Source organism: Xenopus laevis, chromosome 2S, assembly GCF_017654675.1.
Source record: "Xenopus laevis strain J_2021 chromosome 2S, Xenopus_laevis_v10.1, whole genome shotgun sequence".
In the NCBI taxonomy this organism is placed as follows: Eukaryota; Metazoa; Chordata; class Amphibia; order Anura; family Pipidae; genus Xenopus; species Xenopus laevis.
In genome coordinates, this window is record NC_054374.1 from 34,614,295 (window position 1) to 34,632,681 (window position 18,387).

General features: G+C 37.6%; 1 long non-coding RNA gene across 1 annotated transcript in view; it reads right to left on the bottom strand.

The window, feature by feature from the left end:
• Positions 1-1,015: 1,015 nt before the first annotated feature.
• The window catches only part of LOC108709332, a 38,280-nt gene continuing 20,908 nt past the window's right edge, over positions 1,016-18,387 (bottom strand). Inside the window, exons 3-4 of the long non-coding RNA XR_001934607.2 lie at positions 4,199-4,264; positions 1,016-1,549 (exon numbers count right to left, since the gene is read on the bottom strand). This is a non-coding gene — a long non-coding RNA (uncharacterized LOC108709332). The remainder of the gene's footprint in view (positions 1,550-4,198; positions 4,265-18,387) is intronic.

Below are 18,387 nucleotides of genomic sequence, written 5' to 3' on the forward strand. Positions count from 1 at the left end.
TTACTATACCCTAAATTCCATCTATACCAGCTGATTTATTTAGAATGCTTTTTAATAAAAAAATCTGCCATAAAAAATACAAAAAACCCCACAACAAACTCAATCTCAAACTTCAATCTCAAAATCTCCTAAAGATTTGTCTGAATGCAGATTTACAAATAGTGCTGGCGTTCAGCCAGATCCAGAGTATCTCTAACAAAAAAAAAAACAAGCCTATTTATGGAGGCTGCAATATCTGTCTGAATCCAAAAGTGATGGATTTAATACGTCCCTGTATTTGGTAGATCTGCAAACAAGGTACAGCTATGGGATCCATTATATGCAAACCCGTTATCCAGGAAGCTCCAAATTATGGAAAGGCCACATCCCATAGACTCAATTTTATCTAAATAATCCAAAGTTTTCTTTTTTCTCTGTAATAATAAAACAGTACCTTGTACGTGATCCAAACTAAGATATAATTAATCCATATTGGAAGCAGAACCAAGCTATTGGGTTTATTTAATGTTTATATGGTTTTCTAGTAGACTTGAGGTATGAAGATCCAAATTACAGAGAGATCCATTATCTCAAAAGCCCCAGGTCCCTAGCGTTCTGGATAACAGATCCCATACCTGTAATGTAGAAATACAGTAGTTCCTATAATCCATATAAATCAGCACATACCTTAGAGCAGGGGTCCACAACCTTTTTTACCCGTGAGCCACATTCAAATGTAAAAAGTGTTGGAGAGCAACACAAGCATGAAAAAAGTTCCTGTTGGTGCCAAATAAGGGCTGTGATTGGCTGTTTGGCAATCCCAGATGAACTGGTAGCCGGAGTCTGTTTGGCAGTACACCTGGTTTTTATGCAATTAAAACTTTGCCTCCAAGCCAGGAATTCAAAAATAAGCAACTGCTTTGAGGCCACTGGGAGCAGCATCCAACAGGTTGGTGAGCAACTTGTTGCCCGCTAGCTACTGGTTGGGGATCACTGCCTTAAAGAAATAAAAACAACTGGGTGATTGTTTGCTCTGGGTAACTAGACTTTATAGCAACATTTGTCTGTTTTTCAGCATAACAGGTTTTTCTGGCATTAGAACAGCTCTTATACGGATTTCTATATAGGTTAGCACTATTAAAAAGCCATAATCAAATGAAAAGGGGGTAAAAAAAAGAAGAAAATAGCAAGTTAAGCAGCATTGCAACATACAAATCATAAATGCATAAGATATTAGTTTTAGTCTTAACTGCAATAAATTGTTCAGCGACAGAGAACAACAGTTACTTGGAAACTTTTTTACTAAAAGAAAAATAATCAAAACTGCCCAATATCCATTGCTTTCATTTATTTCCTGTAAAAAAAAAAGTACGTTGAATTGAGAAAAGCATTAGCTGAAGCAAGAGTCCAGTTAGATGTAAGGTTCATTATTATAAATGACGTATAGAACCACTGTACTCATTCGCTGCAATGCTCTTCGCTTTTCACCCACATCTCTCGCCAGCTGACTGAAATAGGCCACTGCCATAGAAGTTATTCACATCCCTCTGAAAGGAACAGAATGATTTGTCTGTGTGTTTAGAAAAGGAAAAAAAATCAACCCATATATCAGCAATGAATAAATTCTGGCTACAATATATATATATATATATATATATATATATATATATATATATATATATATATATATATATATATATATATATATATATATATATATATATATATATAAAGTCAATTGTGGTGAGCGCACTCTTACCGGATTTTTTAGATGATGGGTGCGTTGGTCAAGTTTTTTGCATATGTAGTAAAGAATGGACCCGCACTCCAATGTTCTTAGTGAAGAAAATGATGTGTTTTATCTTTCTCAAGATCCTTGAGAAAGGTCCCAGCGTGGACCGAAACGTTGGATATGCATTGTGAATAAAACACATCATTTTCTTCACTAAGAACATTGGAGTGCGGGTCCATTCTTTAATATATATATATATATATATATATAATATATATATATATATATATATATATATATATATATAAAATAAGCTTAGACATGGTGCACACGGACAAACAAAAAACAATGCCTGTGTGCTGGTTAAAGACAACAATAGTAATAATCAAAAAGAAAACCGCACCAAACAGGTATTTATATGAAATACACAAAAAGGTTTTATTTGATCAACGTTTCGGCTCAACAGCTGGAGCCGTCTTCAGGAACATAAATCACATATCTGCTTGCAGCATGTTAAAGATGTGTAAGACTAAAGGAGGCCATACACTGGGAGATACACTAGTTTGGCAATGTTGTCCACATTGAGGTGGGTGATATCAGGCTGATCCGATCGTGAGCCCTAGGGCCCAACAATCGGATCATAATGGAGGCAATACGGGCGGGCGGATCCTGGGACCGCATCAACAAACAGATGTGGCCAGGATCCAACGGGATTTTTTACCCTGCCCGATCGACATCTTGCCGACTTTCAGACAGATATCGATTGGGGGAGTCTGTCGAAGGGCCAAGTGATGCATAAAATATCTGAAAGGTCTAGAAATAGCACTAAAATAGTTCTGCATGCTATATGCTCATTGTTTTGGGAATTAAATCCCTGAATTAATTTTCAGTAATGACAAGGTGTAATTTGTACTTGCTGGCAGTGAAGTTGCGGTTCAGTGAAACTCATGACAATTAAAGTTTAATATAGAGATTTTATAGAAAGGAGAGGCTCATTTACAAAATCAGTGCACAATAAGTAAGATTTTTCTTCCCTTCCTATGGATTCCCATGGAAATTAGATATGTCTTTTTTTTTATTCCCACAGAATTCACTATGTAGCATACTTGTGCTCACCACAAAATCTTTGCATTTTCACCTAATGCTGCATAAATATAAGCACTAAACAAACAAACCATTTAAAATGTTAGACACTAATTCCGGTGAAGCTGATGTGGGTGTTATGAAGATGGTGCCATCAGTAAAAATGTTTGCATTCAAGGGGGAGTGGGAAGCAGAGCAAAGGGTGCACCGTACTTTACAAATACTCAAGGCACTGCACCTTGTGCATCCATCTTTGAACCTAGCAGTGTGTCTTGTGGTTGGAAAAGAGCCCTTAGGTGTATTTTACATTACAATGAGTAAAGTAGAAGATTTGGGTAATTTTAGGTGAAGCATAAATAGCTACTGTATTTTCTATATAACTGAAATTCAGCTATTGTAACATTTGAAAAAGGGATCTTGTACTTTTTTTTAGTTATTTATATTTTTTATATTTATCTCCAATATATAACTTGGCTACATTTTGCAATACATATTAAAACTTTTTTTCTGATTTATATTTTATTTATATTCTTTATCTTGGTAGATTTTATCTAAATGAAGTAGTCCAGCTCCACTTTACCCCAGTTCAGGGTCTCAGCTATAGAGAAAGCAGACTGTACAACTGCTGGGGGCCCAGGAAAATAACGGGACCAGTTGGGCACTGACTCATATTTTTAACGTGATTCCCAAAGTTTTGGGGGGGCATATGATATTGCTGTGGGTGGGGTTCAGTAACTTCAAGTTAAGCTACTGACCTAGAATTGTGCTGCCTATGGCATACATGCATGTTTCATTAAACATTAAAGTCATGATTTTTATGGTGTAGTTTTAATTTTTAAATTACATTGTTTATACTGCAAATAATTCACTCAACCAAATAACAGTTTATTCCTGAACCAACAAGTTTTTTTTTAGTTTTAATATAGGTGTGTAGTAGTGAGGTGCGGGTCAGGGTTTTCCTGACCCGCACCTGACCCTAACCGCGGGTCCCACAGGTATCGGGTCGGCCCGCACATCACTAGTGTGTAGCCATCCCAGGTCATTGTGCTTTCAATAAGAGCTAGCACTTCAGGATGGAACTGCTTTCTGGCAGGCTATTGTTTCTCCAACTCAAAGTAACTGAAGGAGTTGCAGTGGGACATGGAGTTTTAATGTTGAGTGCTATTCTCATATAGTATGTACCAAGGAGCTGTTATCTTATGTCCTGGAATTGTTATCTGGTTACCTTTCCATTGTTCTATTGTTAGGCTGCTGGGGGAGGAAAGGGAGAGGGGTGATATCACTCCAACTTGCAGTACAGCAGTAAAAAGTGACTGAAGTTTATCAAATGTGTGGTCAGGTTGTCTTTAACACCACCAAGTTGTGTGTCACTAGGTTTATCCTATGGTTGTGTAAATCACTTACCCAAAAGTTTCCAAGCTGTGGCAACAGAAACCCAAAGTAATTTGCACATCAGGACCTGGGCTCATCCTACAATGATATAATAAGGCATACATTAAAATACAAAGTACAATGAAGTCTGTTCTACATCACAGGTTGAAGAAAAGATTGCATTTATAAAAAGTTGCCATATGCTTTATTTTCGGTAGGTTGCATGACATTGTTTGGATTGCAAATACCTCATCGGGTGCATAGATTTGCAATCTGAGACTCGGCATGCAACATTTCTTATTTAAATCTGTAAAATTGCTCATCATATAACTTCCGCATTGGCACTTGCACCAACATAGGTTACATTGACTGGCTCAGAGAACCTTGTTTGGCATCTAAGTACCTATGCCTTTGCGCTGTGTAGATATCCAAAACCTGTTTGCTCAACTCAAAAGTTATTATGATGGCATGTTGGGAGCCCAATGCCTTAGGCGAGAATTGATCACAAAGGCTTGCTCAGTTTCTACCATTACTTCAGTATACATTCAAAGGACAATTTCATCACACAATTTCCTACTTCACTATAATACCATTACATTCTGTTATTTTCTGTTACTTTAAGCTGGCCATAAACATTGCAAAAATATACTTCAAAATCAAATTGTGTGCAATTGTTGTAGGGATGGTGACCCACAGATCATAACTGATGATTTCAACAAACTCTGGCCAGCCAAGTTTTTCTTCAACTGCCAATACACTATGCAGACAAACAGGGGATGAAGTATTAGCTTTAGGAGGACACCCCCCATGTTACCTGAGGTCCTCCTTAAAGGAGAACCAAGCTATTTTTATTAAAATCCCCTACCCTACATAGACCCCCTCTCTGCTCCCCTCCAGCCTAGGCAGGGTTGGACTGGGCAGACGGGACACGGAAAAACCCCGGTGGGTCCCAGCTCTCATGAGACTCAGACCCGCTCTCCACAGCCTGCACTTCATCACTCCTTCGTGACTCCCCCCCGCATCGGATTGCACGAAAAGACGTGCAGGTAAAAGATATGGCTGGCTGGAGTAAGTGGGACAGAGGGGGCTTTGCAGCTTTGGCAGGGGGCCCTGATGTGGCAACCCCGGTGGGCCCATCACCCACCAATCCAAAGCTGAATCTGAGTGTTACCCTGGGTAAATGCCCCTAACTCTTTACTTACCCCTCGTTGCAGATTCAGGGTATCAGAGTTCACGGGCGACATCTTCTCTTCGGGTTGGCGCAATCTTCCAGTCCTGAACAACTGCACATGTGCTGAAAGCTACGGAAATTACCAAATCGCCGGAAGAAGACCTGAAGATTACCAAGGTCGGCCCTCATATGTATGGTGTTTTTAATATGATTTAAAGTTATTAAGTTATTGGCAAGTATTCATTACAAATGTTGTATACTTTGAAGACAAGTTACAAATTACCCTCATAGACTTGAGAAATGGACTGTATTAGAATATCCTGTTATCAGGCTACAGGAAATAGGGAAGGAAGGATATTTAAGCTATTCTAAAGCACAGGATAATGTCATTTTCATGAGCAGTCTCTTGTGGATAAAATATTGAAGATAATTGCTTCTGAAAGCAGTATCTGTCATTATGTTACCTGTACTGTTGATCTTGATAACATGTACCACTTAAAACGTATTTATGGCCACAAGCGCAGTTGCAGTCTCCCAAAAACTGATGCATTCGTTGCATGAATTAAATTAATGACAGCAGAGGTAGCTTCAGGGTTCCACAACATCAAGAAACACACTTGTATACAAATCATTATGGGAAGGACTGTGGAATGAATGCTGGATGCAAGTACCTTTAATGTAAGTCATCACATGCAAACATCATTTTGGTGCTGAGCAGAAGAAATTATACAGTTGCAACTAATTTGTGACAAAGTTCAATTTTTTGACACATTGATCACAATTTATAATGTCTGAATTAATTGCTTATTTCTTCTTTTTCCAGCTTTCAATGGAGTCACTTACATGGATAGTCAAAATACTATTGCTCTGTGAGGCTATAGTTTTATTCTTACTTTTTCATACTTATATTTCTGTTGAGGCCTCTCCTGTTCATCTTCAAATTGCTCATTCATAACATTGCCCTTTAAACCATGATTTTTCTGTTTATTTCTGCATTTAAAGTAGGAGTCATTCATATGAGAAATAGGCTATTTTTCAGGTTAATTCATTATGTTTCATTACTTTGCAACAACTAACTACTAAATGCCTAGACTCTGATCATACCCTCAGTAATGTGATTTTCATGACTTACACCACAGTCAGCTTAATACATAAAAGTGAAAATATAATAAATGTTTAATTGGCTTTGTGGTACAATTTATGAACATTGAGCTTAACGCCCACACCTTCAGTGGGCAAAAGAAAACTTTCTAAATAATAAAGTTTAGGAACATAATTTTATATTCTACTTTTTATGTCTATATTTCTGTTTGTCACAGGAAGGATTTGTAGTTGCCATAGCTGTCTTGCTTGGGGAACTGCAGTGTTTTGCAATAGGAGGGTATTCTGGAAAGAAATCACAATAAAGTAATTTGTGTTTTTACCTGTAGCAAGCCTTAATTAGATAAGGTATTTAGTCCTATATACGTATGTACATACATACTGTGATTTTTAGATATGTGCAATAGGGAAAATGTTAATGTTTAATACAAATGTTTAAAGTGGACCTGTCACCCAGACACAAAAATCTGTATAGCAAAAGTACTTTTCAAATTAAACATTAAATCAAATTTCTATTCATAGCTGTTGTAAGCTCATTTAAAAATCTCAGCTGTCAATCAAATTTTGTCTGCCACTCTTCTATGCCTTAGGCATAGAGGCGGGGCAGACAATTGCTTTCACTTTCCATTCAGCACTTCCGAGATGTCACTGCTCTCCACATATTCTCCCGCTCTCTTCACCATTTAATTGTGTAGCCAGGGCATGGGGATGGACATCGCGACCCCCATTCTGGTGCACAAACAAGATTATGAGATGATGCAAGACTTGCCTTAATAACAGTGTGCACAAAATGGCTGCTGCCTGCTTGCTATAATTATGAGTTCCCAGACTGAAGGAAGCAAGATTCAAATAATTTATATAGTGTAATTAAACTTTATTTTGCTTGACTAATGTGATAAAATTGTATTTTGAATAATCCTTTTGGGTGTCGGCCCCTTTTAAGTAATGGTTGATACATATTTGCAGGTTTGCCCCTATAGGGAGCTAAAGGATAACAGTTGTAAGGTAAAGGCCCTAGTGAGTGGAGGTTAGGAAGTTATAAAAGGGAAGGTTACAGGAAGTGAGATCAGAGATGCAACATAGGATGAGCAGATGGCACTGCAGCAGTTGAGTCATCTCCCGAAGAGGTACTGAGCCTAGGTAGTATGAGGCCTAGTGGTGTAATAACTCCAGGAAGTGTAAGTGAGAGAGGTAAGTAGCATGGGCAGGTATGGCCCCAACTAGGAGTGTTCCCAGCGGGAATCACACCAGCCAGGGCATAAATGGAAAGGCTAGGTCCGGAGTGTGAGCTGGCCAGGACCCAAGAGGGGTGCCCCCTGCAGTGTGCAGTTACGGGAAGTGTCATATGGATAGCTGGGATGATTGAGCACTGTGAATGTGCTGCTGCTTAATTTAAGGCCTTGACAATTAAAGAGAACGTGTTTGAACTACAACTCTCTGCTTGTGTGGAGGCTTCCCCACATGGCAGGTCAGTTACTACTTGTTACAAATGGGCAACTTTATATAAAAAAAAAAAATCACAGGCTAAATATGCAGGCCTCTCCATCTTCCTAATGTCAGCATAACATCAATAGCTGCTGGTTCATGATGTAGATGCCAATATACTTTTAATTGCTTGTTGACTAAAGTACTTGGACTACTGATTAAACAATGCTTTGTGGGCTACTGAGCTGTGCTCTCATTGCCAGATGAGTCCAACTCATATGTCCATTTCACGTTGGATCCGAAATTTGGATATCAGCAGCATGGAGTGGAAAGCTAGTTTTCTTTTATTAGTGCACTTGATCTATGAATGGAAGAGTGGTGTGCTCTAAGAGCTCCTTGGATGGCACAGGAAATTGGTAAATTTTCTTACTTCTTCTTATTAAATGTCTACAAAAAGCTTTTATATTAATTCCTTTGTAAAGCCACCGTACCCAATTTCCTACAAATAGCTTTTTAATGCAGTGCATCAGTGAATACCATTGTAGCGAAAGTTATTGGGGCTCTCTCCATAAAGCAAGATTACAGACGGTCATCAGTGATTGCTGCTGAACGTACATCCAGTTCCTACTGGAAAGTGCTTTCATTACCCATTAAACACAGGAAGCATGAAACATCAAGGTCAATGTAGTGATGCAAGAGAAAACAATAAAAATGAATATTAAATAGCCACATATATCCATAACTGGAAAGATAAATGTTGATGGCAAAATCATTTATTGTTCTGGAATACATTCACAGTAAGTCATTTAATGGTATTTATATGTTATAAATTATTCAAGAAATATAACGCACATGTCGTAGCTAGTTAAGTCTTTATCCATGCCTAAATCACAGCAGAATTTGTTTGCTCATGTAGTCTGTGGGGCAGATGTATCACCATTAAATTCAACTTTTTGCTGCAAATTCATTTTTTTGCAGCAAAAATATTGATTTCACTTTTCTACAGTCGACAGCAGCTATATTTTGAAACATTAAAGGAACAGTGACACCAAAAGTTTTGTGTGTTCCCATTTTTATGCAATCAAGTTTTTGAGATTTTTGTGTTTTTAAATAAACAAGCGCACATTGCCGTTTTTCGAGCTTTCAAGTTGATTTGAGTTTTACAAACTTCCAGAAAAACTTGAAAATGCATTTGAATGTTGATAAATCTGCCCATCTGTCCATTCTTTTATTTCCAGGAAAGTAAAAGTATATAGGTTTATGGCATTTTTCTAAATATTAAAAGGCTTTTACCTATGTATTGCAAATTGACACATTTTAGGCCTTAATTTATTTAAGCACCCTTTGGGGCTAATGATATCTTAGCATAAATTCATGTTGATGGCAAAACCATTGCTTATTTTAATATTTCATTATTTTTTTTAGTAGACAATGCATGGTTCCCACATTATGGAAAACCCTAGGTCCAAAGCATTCCAGATAAAACCCTCTACTTTAACTTCTACTGATCCGTCCTACAAAAGGGGCTTGGGTAAAAAAGTCCAGTAAAATCAGTATTAATACTGCCAAAGCTTTGCAAAGCAAATAGGTGAGCAGCTTAATCCAAAAAAAAAACAAAAACCAGGAACTCATTATTATATTAGCCTAATGCATGAAGGTGTGCATGGGACTGCGAAATGCAGTACTCACTTTGTGCCAGTCTGGGGGAGCCATACATAAATATGTTGCACAATGATCTATATTGCACAGTAGTACAGGAAAGTGGGTCCCCATGCAAAAAAACAATTGGGGGACTTGTTTGGAACAAGAGGTCTGGCATTTCTGGCAAATTATGGTAACTGCAAAAGCTATTGCATTTTAACCATTAGTTGTTTAGCTTGCAGCTTAAAGATATACAGTTTAAGTGGTGCTATTTTCAGGCAAATCATTTGAAATATTGTCCTCCAACAAATCTGGTGGTAATACAACTAATTGAAATTAATAATGCTACTAATGCCAGAGAAGCTCTATTTTGTAAAATACCATAAGGTGCAATCATTATTATTTTCCTGTTTGGTGATAGCTTGATGAGCAAATCTGTCCCAACTGCTTTGCCAAAAATTCATGAAATGGCAAAAATTTGCAAAAAGGTATAAAGTCAATGGGTGTTTTTCATGGAGGCCATGGCGACTTTTTCAGTGCACAATACATTGGAGTCAATGGGAATTTTTTTGCTGCAAAGGCTGGTGAAAAATGTTGCTCATCACTAGGGTGAGTAAACAGGTCTGTTTTATCATAATGATTGTCTGCATTCTGAAAAAGAAATGTTATCCATATTGGCAGCATTAAAAGGCAAAATATGTGCAATAAGCATTTTGTTCATAAAATAGCTGAGCAGGGATAAGGTTTCATAACCAAAGCAAAATCAGAAATGCGAGTGGACCTGCATAATTTAGTTTAGAAATGCATAGAAATACTGCAAGATTTATTAACACAATTATGAATAAAATATAGACAGTATATATGGTGCGCAGGAAGCATTTTTAATATTTTGCTTTTATGGCAGCTTTAAAGGCTGGTGGGGTCATTTTACAAATGGAGTACAAAATGTTTCAGAATAAGAAAATTAATGAATCCCTTGTGTATAAATGACTTCAACACAAAAAATAAGAATTATTCTATTTTCATGTTTTGCGTTGTTTTCCTAACTGCAAGCATTTGAGCAAATGATCCCATACTCACAGGAAGACAGACAAATGCAGGAATATTGTTCAATACCATTTCTTCTCATATATTTTCCATTTATATTCCCCATAGATAACAATTAGAAGCAGTAATAGACAGAAAAATAATCACTTTTACCAAGATAAATCTGAGAAGGCACCCATACATTGCATTACTAAATAGAAAAAGCCCATATTTTTACAGAAGAATTTTGATAACTTATACTTTCATTTCTGCTAAATTAACTACTGCAAAATACTGGAAAAGCATTAATATTCCTCTCTCCAACTTTTAACAGTAAATGGGATCATGGTCACTGAAAAATTATTTAGCATTCTCCAGGATGAACATGATAAATTCCAAAAGGTTTGGGAGCCCTGGTACCTACCTACCTATGCTTTTCCAAATAATAGACACCTATCCTCCCTACAATTTTTTTTGTAGCTGAGACTAACAACATTGGGATTTTAAGAGTGCGACCTGAACTTTAATTTATCTTTATGCCTGTATTATTTATATAGACTGCTGACCAACCTAATTTATGATTAAAGTCATTCTGTCATAATGGTGTATTTTTTTCAAAATTACACAGTTTACATTACAAATAATTCACTCTACCATGTAAAATTGTATTCCTGAACCATCAAATATGTATTTTAACTGTTATATTGGTGTGTAGGCAGTCATCTCAGGTCATTGAGCCTGATCCTGTGGTTTCAAAACAAGTCAGCACTTGAACTGTTTTCAGATAAGCTATTGTTTTTCCTATTCGAAGTAACTGGAGTAGTCAAAGTGGGACTTGGATTTTTACTTTTGAATGCTATTCTCATATCACACCTAGCAATGCACAGGTCAGGGAGCTGTTATCCTTTTACCTTCCCATTGTTCTGTTGGTGGGTTGCTAAGGGAAAGGGAGGGAGGTGATCTTGCAGTGCAGCAGTAAAGAGTGTCTGAAGTTTATCACAACAAAAGTCACATGACTGGAGTACCTGGGAATCTAACAACATGTCTAGCACCATGTCACATTTCAAAATTAAATATGAAACAATCTGTTTGCTCTTTTGAAAAATGGATGTTGGTGCAGGATTCTGTTCAGTAGCACTATTAACTGATACATTTTGTAAAACACAGTTTCCCGTAATAGAACCCCTTTAAACTGTTTTTTAAAATGTATTTTGCATTGTCCTTATCCTTATTCTAACAGTTGATGGATGTTTAAGCAATCTCACTTAGATGTTATTTTTTTCTTACTTAAGGGGGCAGGTTTACACATGGTCGAATATCGAGGGTTAATTAACCCTCGATATTCGACTGGCGAATGTAAATCCTTTGACTTCGAATATCGAAGTCGAAGGATTTACTGCAAATAGTTCGATTGAAGGAAAAATCGTTCGATCGAACGATTAAATCCTTCGAAACGTTCGATTCAAAGGATTTTAATCCATCGATCGAACAATTTTTCTTCGACCTAAAAATTGTTAGAAAGCCTATGGGGACCTTCCCCATAGGCTAACATTGCACCTCGGTAGGTTTTAGGTGGCGAAGTAGGGGGGTCAAAGTTTTTTTTAAAGAGACAGTACTTCGACTATCGAATGGTCGAACGATTTTTAGTTCGAAACGTTCGATTTGAAGTCGAAGGTCGAAGTAGCCAATTCGATGGTCGAAGTAGCCAATTCGATGGTCGAAGTAGCCAAAAAAAACATTCAAAGTTTTTTTAATCTATTCCTTCACTCGAGCTAAGTAAATGGGCCCCTGCGTGTCCTATATTATACTGTATATAATGCATATTTCGTACTGTGATATCCATCTTGTACTTCTAAAAATGTTAATAAAACCATAGAAAAAAAAAAAAGTGACAGCCTTATGCCATACAACTTGATGTGAATACACAAGACTCTGTTGGCACTACTATGGAGACCAACAGCATAAGAAAGGGATCATCATTCATTCTGTCATAATTCTTTCCTGTATCACCGAGGTCAAATATAAATATCCGGGTTGCTTATTCATTTACTCCACGCTGTTGCCTACATATGTTTTGCCATAAATGGCTTCATCAGGGCGCCCATGGAGGAAGTGAATAAGCAACCCGGATTATTGCAGCAGCGAGAAAGGACTAAGCAGAAAAGCATCTGTTGACTTCAATATCTGCAGGCCTGAACTCCATGAGAAGTGCAGACGATCCCAAGGAGTGGTGTGGATGAGTATTTTAAATGCGTTAAAACCGCTAAATGTAACCACTGCACATTATAACACAGGGACTTATTACAAAGTGATCAGATCATGGGGATACTAGCCTGCTTACTGTATTTAAATATTTGTTGGATGCCGACTAAATCTGTCACGCTGAGCGCAACCAGGTGATTTTTTATTAGGCAACAGCGCTGATTAAAAATCTCACAAGGGGGTAAATGAGGCTGCACTGAGGATAAATACTTAATGGATTCCCTTTACAGACTAAGTATCTGCAAGTAGTGATGGGTGAATTTGGGGCGTTTCGACAAAAAATTTGCAAATTTCCCGCAAAACAGCGAAAAATTTGTGAAACGGCGCAGGCGTCTCGTTTTACTTCTCGTCATTACTTCCTCCAAGACTTTTTAGCAGAAATGTATTGGTTTGGGAAAAAAGACGCTATATCAACACAAACTATTTTAATTGGGTTTGATATGAATTTATTCACAAAATATTTTGTAATTGATTATAGATTGGAATTGATTGTAGAGTGATTTATTATACATGAATTGTTATAAATTATGAATTGATGTTTTATATATATATATATATATATATAATATATATATATATAGATATATAGATATATAGATATATAGATATATATATATATATATCTATATATATATATGAATTTGGTGATGGTGATTAATTGAGAAGACTTATCTTTTGACTAAAATTTAAAGAATAAATAGATATCTACTGAGTGTAATTTGAGACTCTGTTTGGTTAAAATGATCTATTTCTATTAGTCTCATGCACCATCAGCTATTGCTGACAATGTAGATTTTCTTAGATGCAATAGAGTGCACAGCTATCTTTTAATAAATGTATAGTTCTCTATTCATTTCTATGGGATTTGTAGGGACTTATGAAAAGGTGAAGGTGAGAGTTCACCCATTGGTAAAAGTGAATAGACAGTGGTGGAGTTTCATTCTGTTGGCTGTGGGATTAATATGCTCAATTGGTTATTTTGGTGAGGTACAAATGAAAAAAATCCTCAATTGCATCTTGATCAAATTTTGCAACGCTCTCCATAAATGAAATACCTTTAATGAATATAGTTTACCCTGGTGGTCCAGTGGCTCTCCCTGGTGGTCTAGTGGCCGGCGGGGACGCCCACCTTGCCTCTGGCGGGGACACCTACCACGTGCATCTTTCCTCATCTGGGCCGATTTCCCCTATGGTGCGTGCGGCGTGCACTTCTGGGTTTTACGCACTAGCGTGATGACGTTATTTCGCATTGACGCTTTTTGTTGGTTTCTGGGTGCTATTTCTACGTGAATCCTGTTGATCTTTTGGTTATTGACCCTTGCCTGACTATTACTCTGTATCCTGACCCTTGCCTGCCTGTTTATTTTGAGCTCTCCAATCTGACCATTGCCTGCCTGTTTATTCTGACCTCTCCAAGCTGACCCTTGCCTGTCTGACTATTCTACACTCTGCAATCCTGATTCCGGCCTGTCTAACTATTCTTAACTCTGCTTGTGCTAGCCCAGCCTGCCCGTCCACGCTGCATTGTCTGGTCTGTCTTCCAAGCTGTGTTGTCTTCCATCCAGTATCCTTGGTGAAATGATCGTGCCCCTTTGCTCATCCAGAACCTTTAGCTTTGCTCCTCTCTTAGTAAGACCTGGTGGCATCCAATTAGCTGAGGGCTCCTTCTGAGGTGAAAGGCAGCTGTTAAAGGCAGAAGCAAGAGCCGAGACCAGGGAGCCTAGCATTGGTTCTGGAGTTAGGGTGCCGAACGTGACAATACCCTTCCAATGCTAATGATGAAATGTTTGTTCTTTCAGCATTAACAGATGTTTTCACCTATACTATTCTATTGAAAGGTGGACACCTGTGCTACAGATGGGGGCAAAGAGCATCTAACAGACAACTTGACGTTCTACATCCAAAATGGAAACTAGATATTAAGTCATTTCAGAATTCTCTAAATCTTTGAATTTGTAAGATAACATCAGGAGATAAAGTGTCATTGTTACGTTAGGTACATGTGCAATGATGAACAGCAACTTTGAAAAACTCTCTGAAGTCTTTTTTTGACACCCTACCCATGCAATCTCCCTTGCCAAATTGGAGGGCATTGGATGTAAGTTTCCTAACAAATCTGCATGTCATTTATCATTCAGCCTTCTTGACTTCACTTTTTAAATATGCTTATCTTTGATTTAACTTTATCTGTGATAATATTAATGTAGTTGTAGCTTTTCCTAGGCTTCCATTGTCTCTTTGGCTAGACAACAACAACAACAACCACAACCTCCCTTGACTACTGGGTAACAATCCCTTTAGTGGAAGCTAAAATAGAGAGTAGATAACAGCTCTACACTCTCAATCAGGTCGGACTGGGCTGGGAAAAAGCCAGTAGGCCCCGCTGGCCCACACCGCTACCTGCAAAAATTATATTCCATTCAAGGCAAAAACCAGTACACACGAGCACCGCTGTCCAACCCTGCTCTTTCACCAAGTGAACAAAGTACAACATCATCAATATTTCTCTTAGTATAATTTTACAGCTGTAAGGTTAGAAGTTCAGTTTAACCCTAGAGTTTTTTTTACAAGACCATACACACCCATAACTGGTCAATAATTCCTATAGAAGTTGGTTTGATGTTTAAGATCTTTGTATGGGACCAATATCCAAAAACTCAGAAGTACTTTAATAAACAAGACGCTTAAAAATTACCATTCAGCACACGTCAAAATCTAAATCAGCTTGTTAAGACTTATAACCAGGGATACATGTTGCAGCGTCTTCTAAAATCTTCTTCATTATCTCAAAAATAAACATTCCCATTAATTCTAATTTGACCAGAAGTGCGACAGATAAAAGTGCAGAAAAATATGTGTGTTCATTAATGAAGCCATGGGAACACGAGTCTGAGAGTTTTTGAGTCATTCTCGCAATCTATTCTTGTTCTTCTGAACCAAGTTAAATATACTCTCTTGGAAGCAAGTAATTTCTAAAATGCATATTCATGAAAGCTGCAATCTCCTGCCACGATATTTTTAATTTGATATGTAATGCAATGGCTTTGATGAATCTAGTTACGTTTGTTAATGAAGCAAATATGATATCTTCCTTATAATGCAAGGAAGAAGGTTATTTGTCAATACTTCTACCTGTAGGTGCTTTTATGGATTTAGGATTTATGGCAAGAAGAGCTTACACTGATAGAACAAATTTACTATCACAGTTCTTGGAAAGAGAAAAAAGTTTGATGCTTCTATCAACCATCCAAGGGGAAGAAAGGGCAACCTTATAAAAAGCAAAGATATGGGTCACTCACTAAATCTATTATCAGCCTATCAGATTAAACTTTATCTAGAACCAGAAGGTAATACATGGAGGGCAATTCAAGATCAACAGTTTTTCAGCAGTGGCACAGTTTTGATGGATTGAGCATGTGTTGCTGAACGTGGGCTAAGAATACAAGAAGAGAGCTAACCAGCAGTGTCTTTTGCTTAAAGGGATACTGCCATGGGAACATGTTTTTTTTTTCCAAAATGCATCAGTTAGTAGTGCTGCTCCAGCAGACTTCTGCAATGATATCCATTTTTCAAAAGAGCAAACAGAATTTTTATATTTAATTTTGAAATCTGACATTGGGCTAGAAATATTGTCAGTTTCCCAGGTGCCCCAATCATGTGACTTGTGCTTTGATAAACTTAAGTCGCACATTGGAGTGATATTACCCCTCTTCCTTCCCCCCCCCCCAGCAGCCCAATGGCAGAACAATGGGAAGGTAACCAGATAGCAGTTCCCTGGTAGATATAAGAACAGCACTCAAAAGTAAAAATCCATGTCAATGTTCAATGTTGATAAATGCAAGGTTATGCACTTTGGCAAAAATAATATAAATGCAAGTTATACACTAAATGGCAGTGTGTTGGGAGTTTCCTTAAATGAGAAGGATCTAGGGGTCTTTGTAGATAACACGTTGTCTAATTCTGGGCAGTGTCGTTCTGTGGCTACTAAAGCAAATAAAGTTCTGTCTTGCATAAAAAAGGGCATTAACTCAAGGGATGAAAACATAATTATGCCTCTTTATAGGTCCCTGGTAAGGCCTCATCTGGAGTATGCAGTTCAGTTTTGGACTCCAGTCCTTAAGAGGGATATAAATGAGCTGGATAGAATGCAGAGACTAAGTGCAACTAAATTGGTTAGAGGGACGGAAGACTTAAATTATGAGGGTAGACTGTCAAGGTTGGGGTTGTTTTCTCTGGAAAAAAGGCGCTTGCGAGGGGACATGATTACACTTTACAAGTACATTAGAGGACATTATAGACAAATGGCAGGGGACCTTTTTACCCATAAAGAGAATCACCGTACCAGAGGCCACCCCTTTAGACTAGAAGAAAAGAACTTTCATTTGAAGCAACGTAGAGGGTTCTTCACAGTCAGGACAGTGAGGTTGTGGAATGCACTGCCGGGTGATGTTGTGATGGCTGATTCAGTTAATGCCTTTAAGAATGGCTTGGATGATTTTTTGGACAGACATAATATCAAAGGCTATTGTGATACTAAACTCTATAGTTAGTATAGGTATGGGTATATAGAATTTAATTAAAAGTAGGGATGGGTGTATGTATGGATGCTGGGTTTTCATTTGGAGGGGTTGAACTTGATGGACTTTGTCTTTTTTTAACCCAATTTAACTATGTAACTATGTCTCACTACGACTCACTGCATAAGTGAAACAACAGCCTGCCAGAAAGCAGTTCTATCCTGCAGCACTGGCTCTTTCTGAAAGCACATGATCAGGCAAAATGACCTGAGATGGCTGCCTACACACCAATATTACAACTAAAACATTACACACTACACTTGTTGGGTTAGGAAATAAATGTAAACAGTGTAATTTAGAAATAAAAACGACACCATTTAAATCATGACAGAACCCCTTTAAACATATTTAGGCTACTATTTGCATATCAACTGTTTTAAGTGGGTGATTTTGCGAACCTCCACATAGGGCTCTAAACTGTGCCTGTTTTACAGGTAGGAGTAGTGATGGGCGAATTTATTCGCCAGGTGCAAATTCACGGCGATTTGCAGATTCGCCATTTGCGCCAGCGTCAAAAAATGGACACAGCGTAAAAAAAAAAACGGATGCTGGGGTAAAAAATGAGACGCTGGTGCCATTTCGATCATTTTCCGAATTTTTCGGCAAAGCAAAATGCCCCAAATTCTCCCCTCACTAGTATAAGGCCATCACTCTATGTTAAATTATACCCTAGTCCAGAAAACATAGTCCGTAGTAAAACAACCAGAAGTTTGTCCAGTAGACAAGTACATTAATCAATCTTTGGCTGAGTCATTGGATGAGCTACAATGTTAAAGAGGAATTATGCAATGTTATGCATGTTAAAGAATGATTATATCAACTAGCCAATGAAGACTTTGAAATCAACAAGTGAAAACTGTAAGTGGATCTCTTGCAAGAAGATATTCATGCTTTGCTCTCCCAACAGGCCAACATAGACCCCTATTTCATAATTCAACAACTGGCCAACGATCCGAAAAAAGATATTCTATGTATACCATTAAAAATCTTAAAAATGAACTAACCCTGCCTTTTTTATT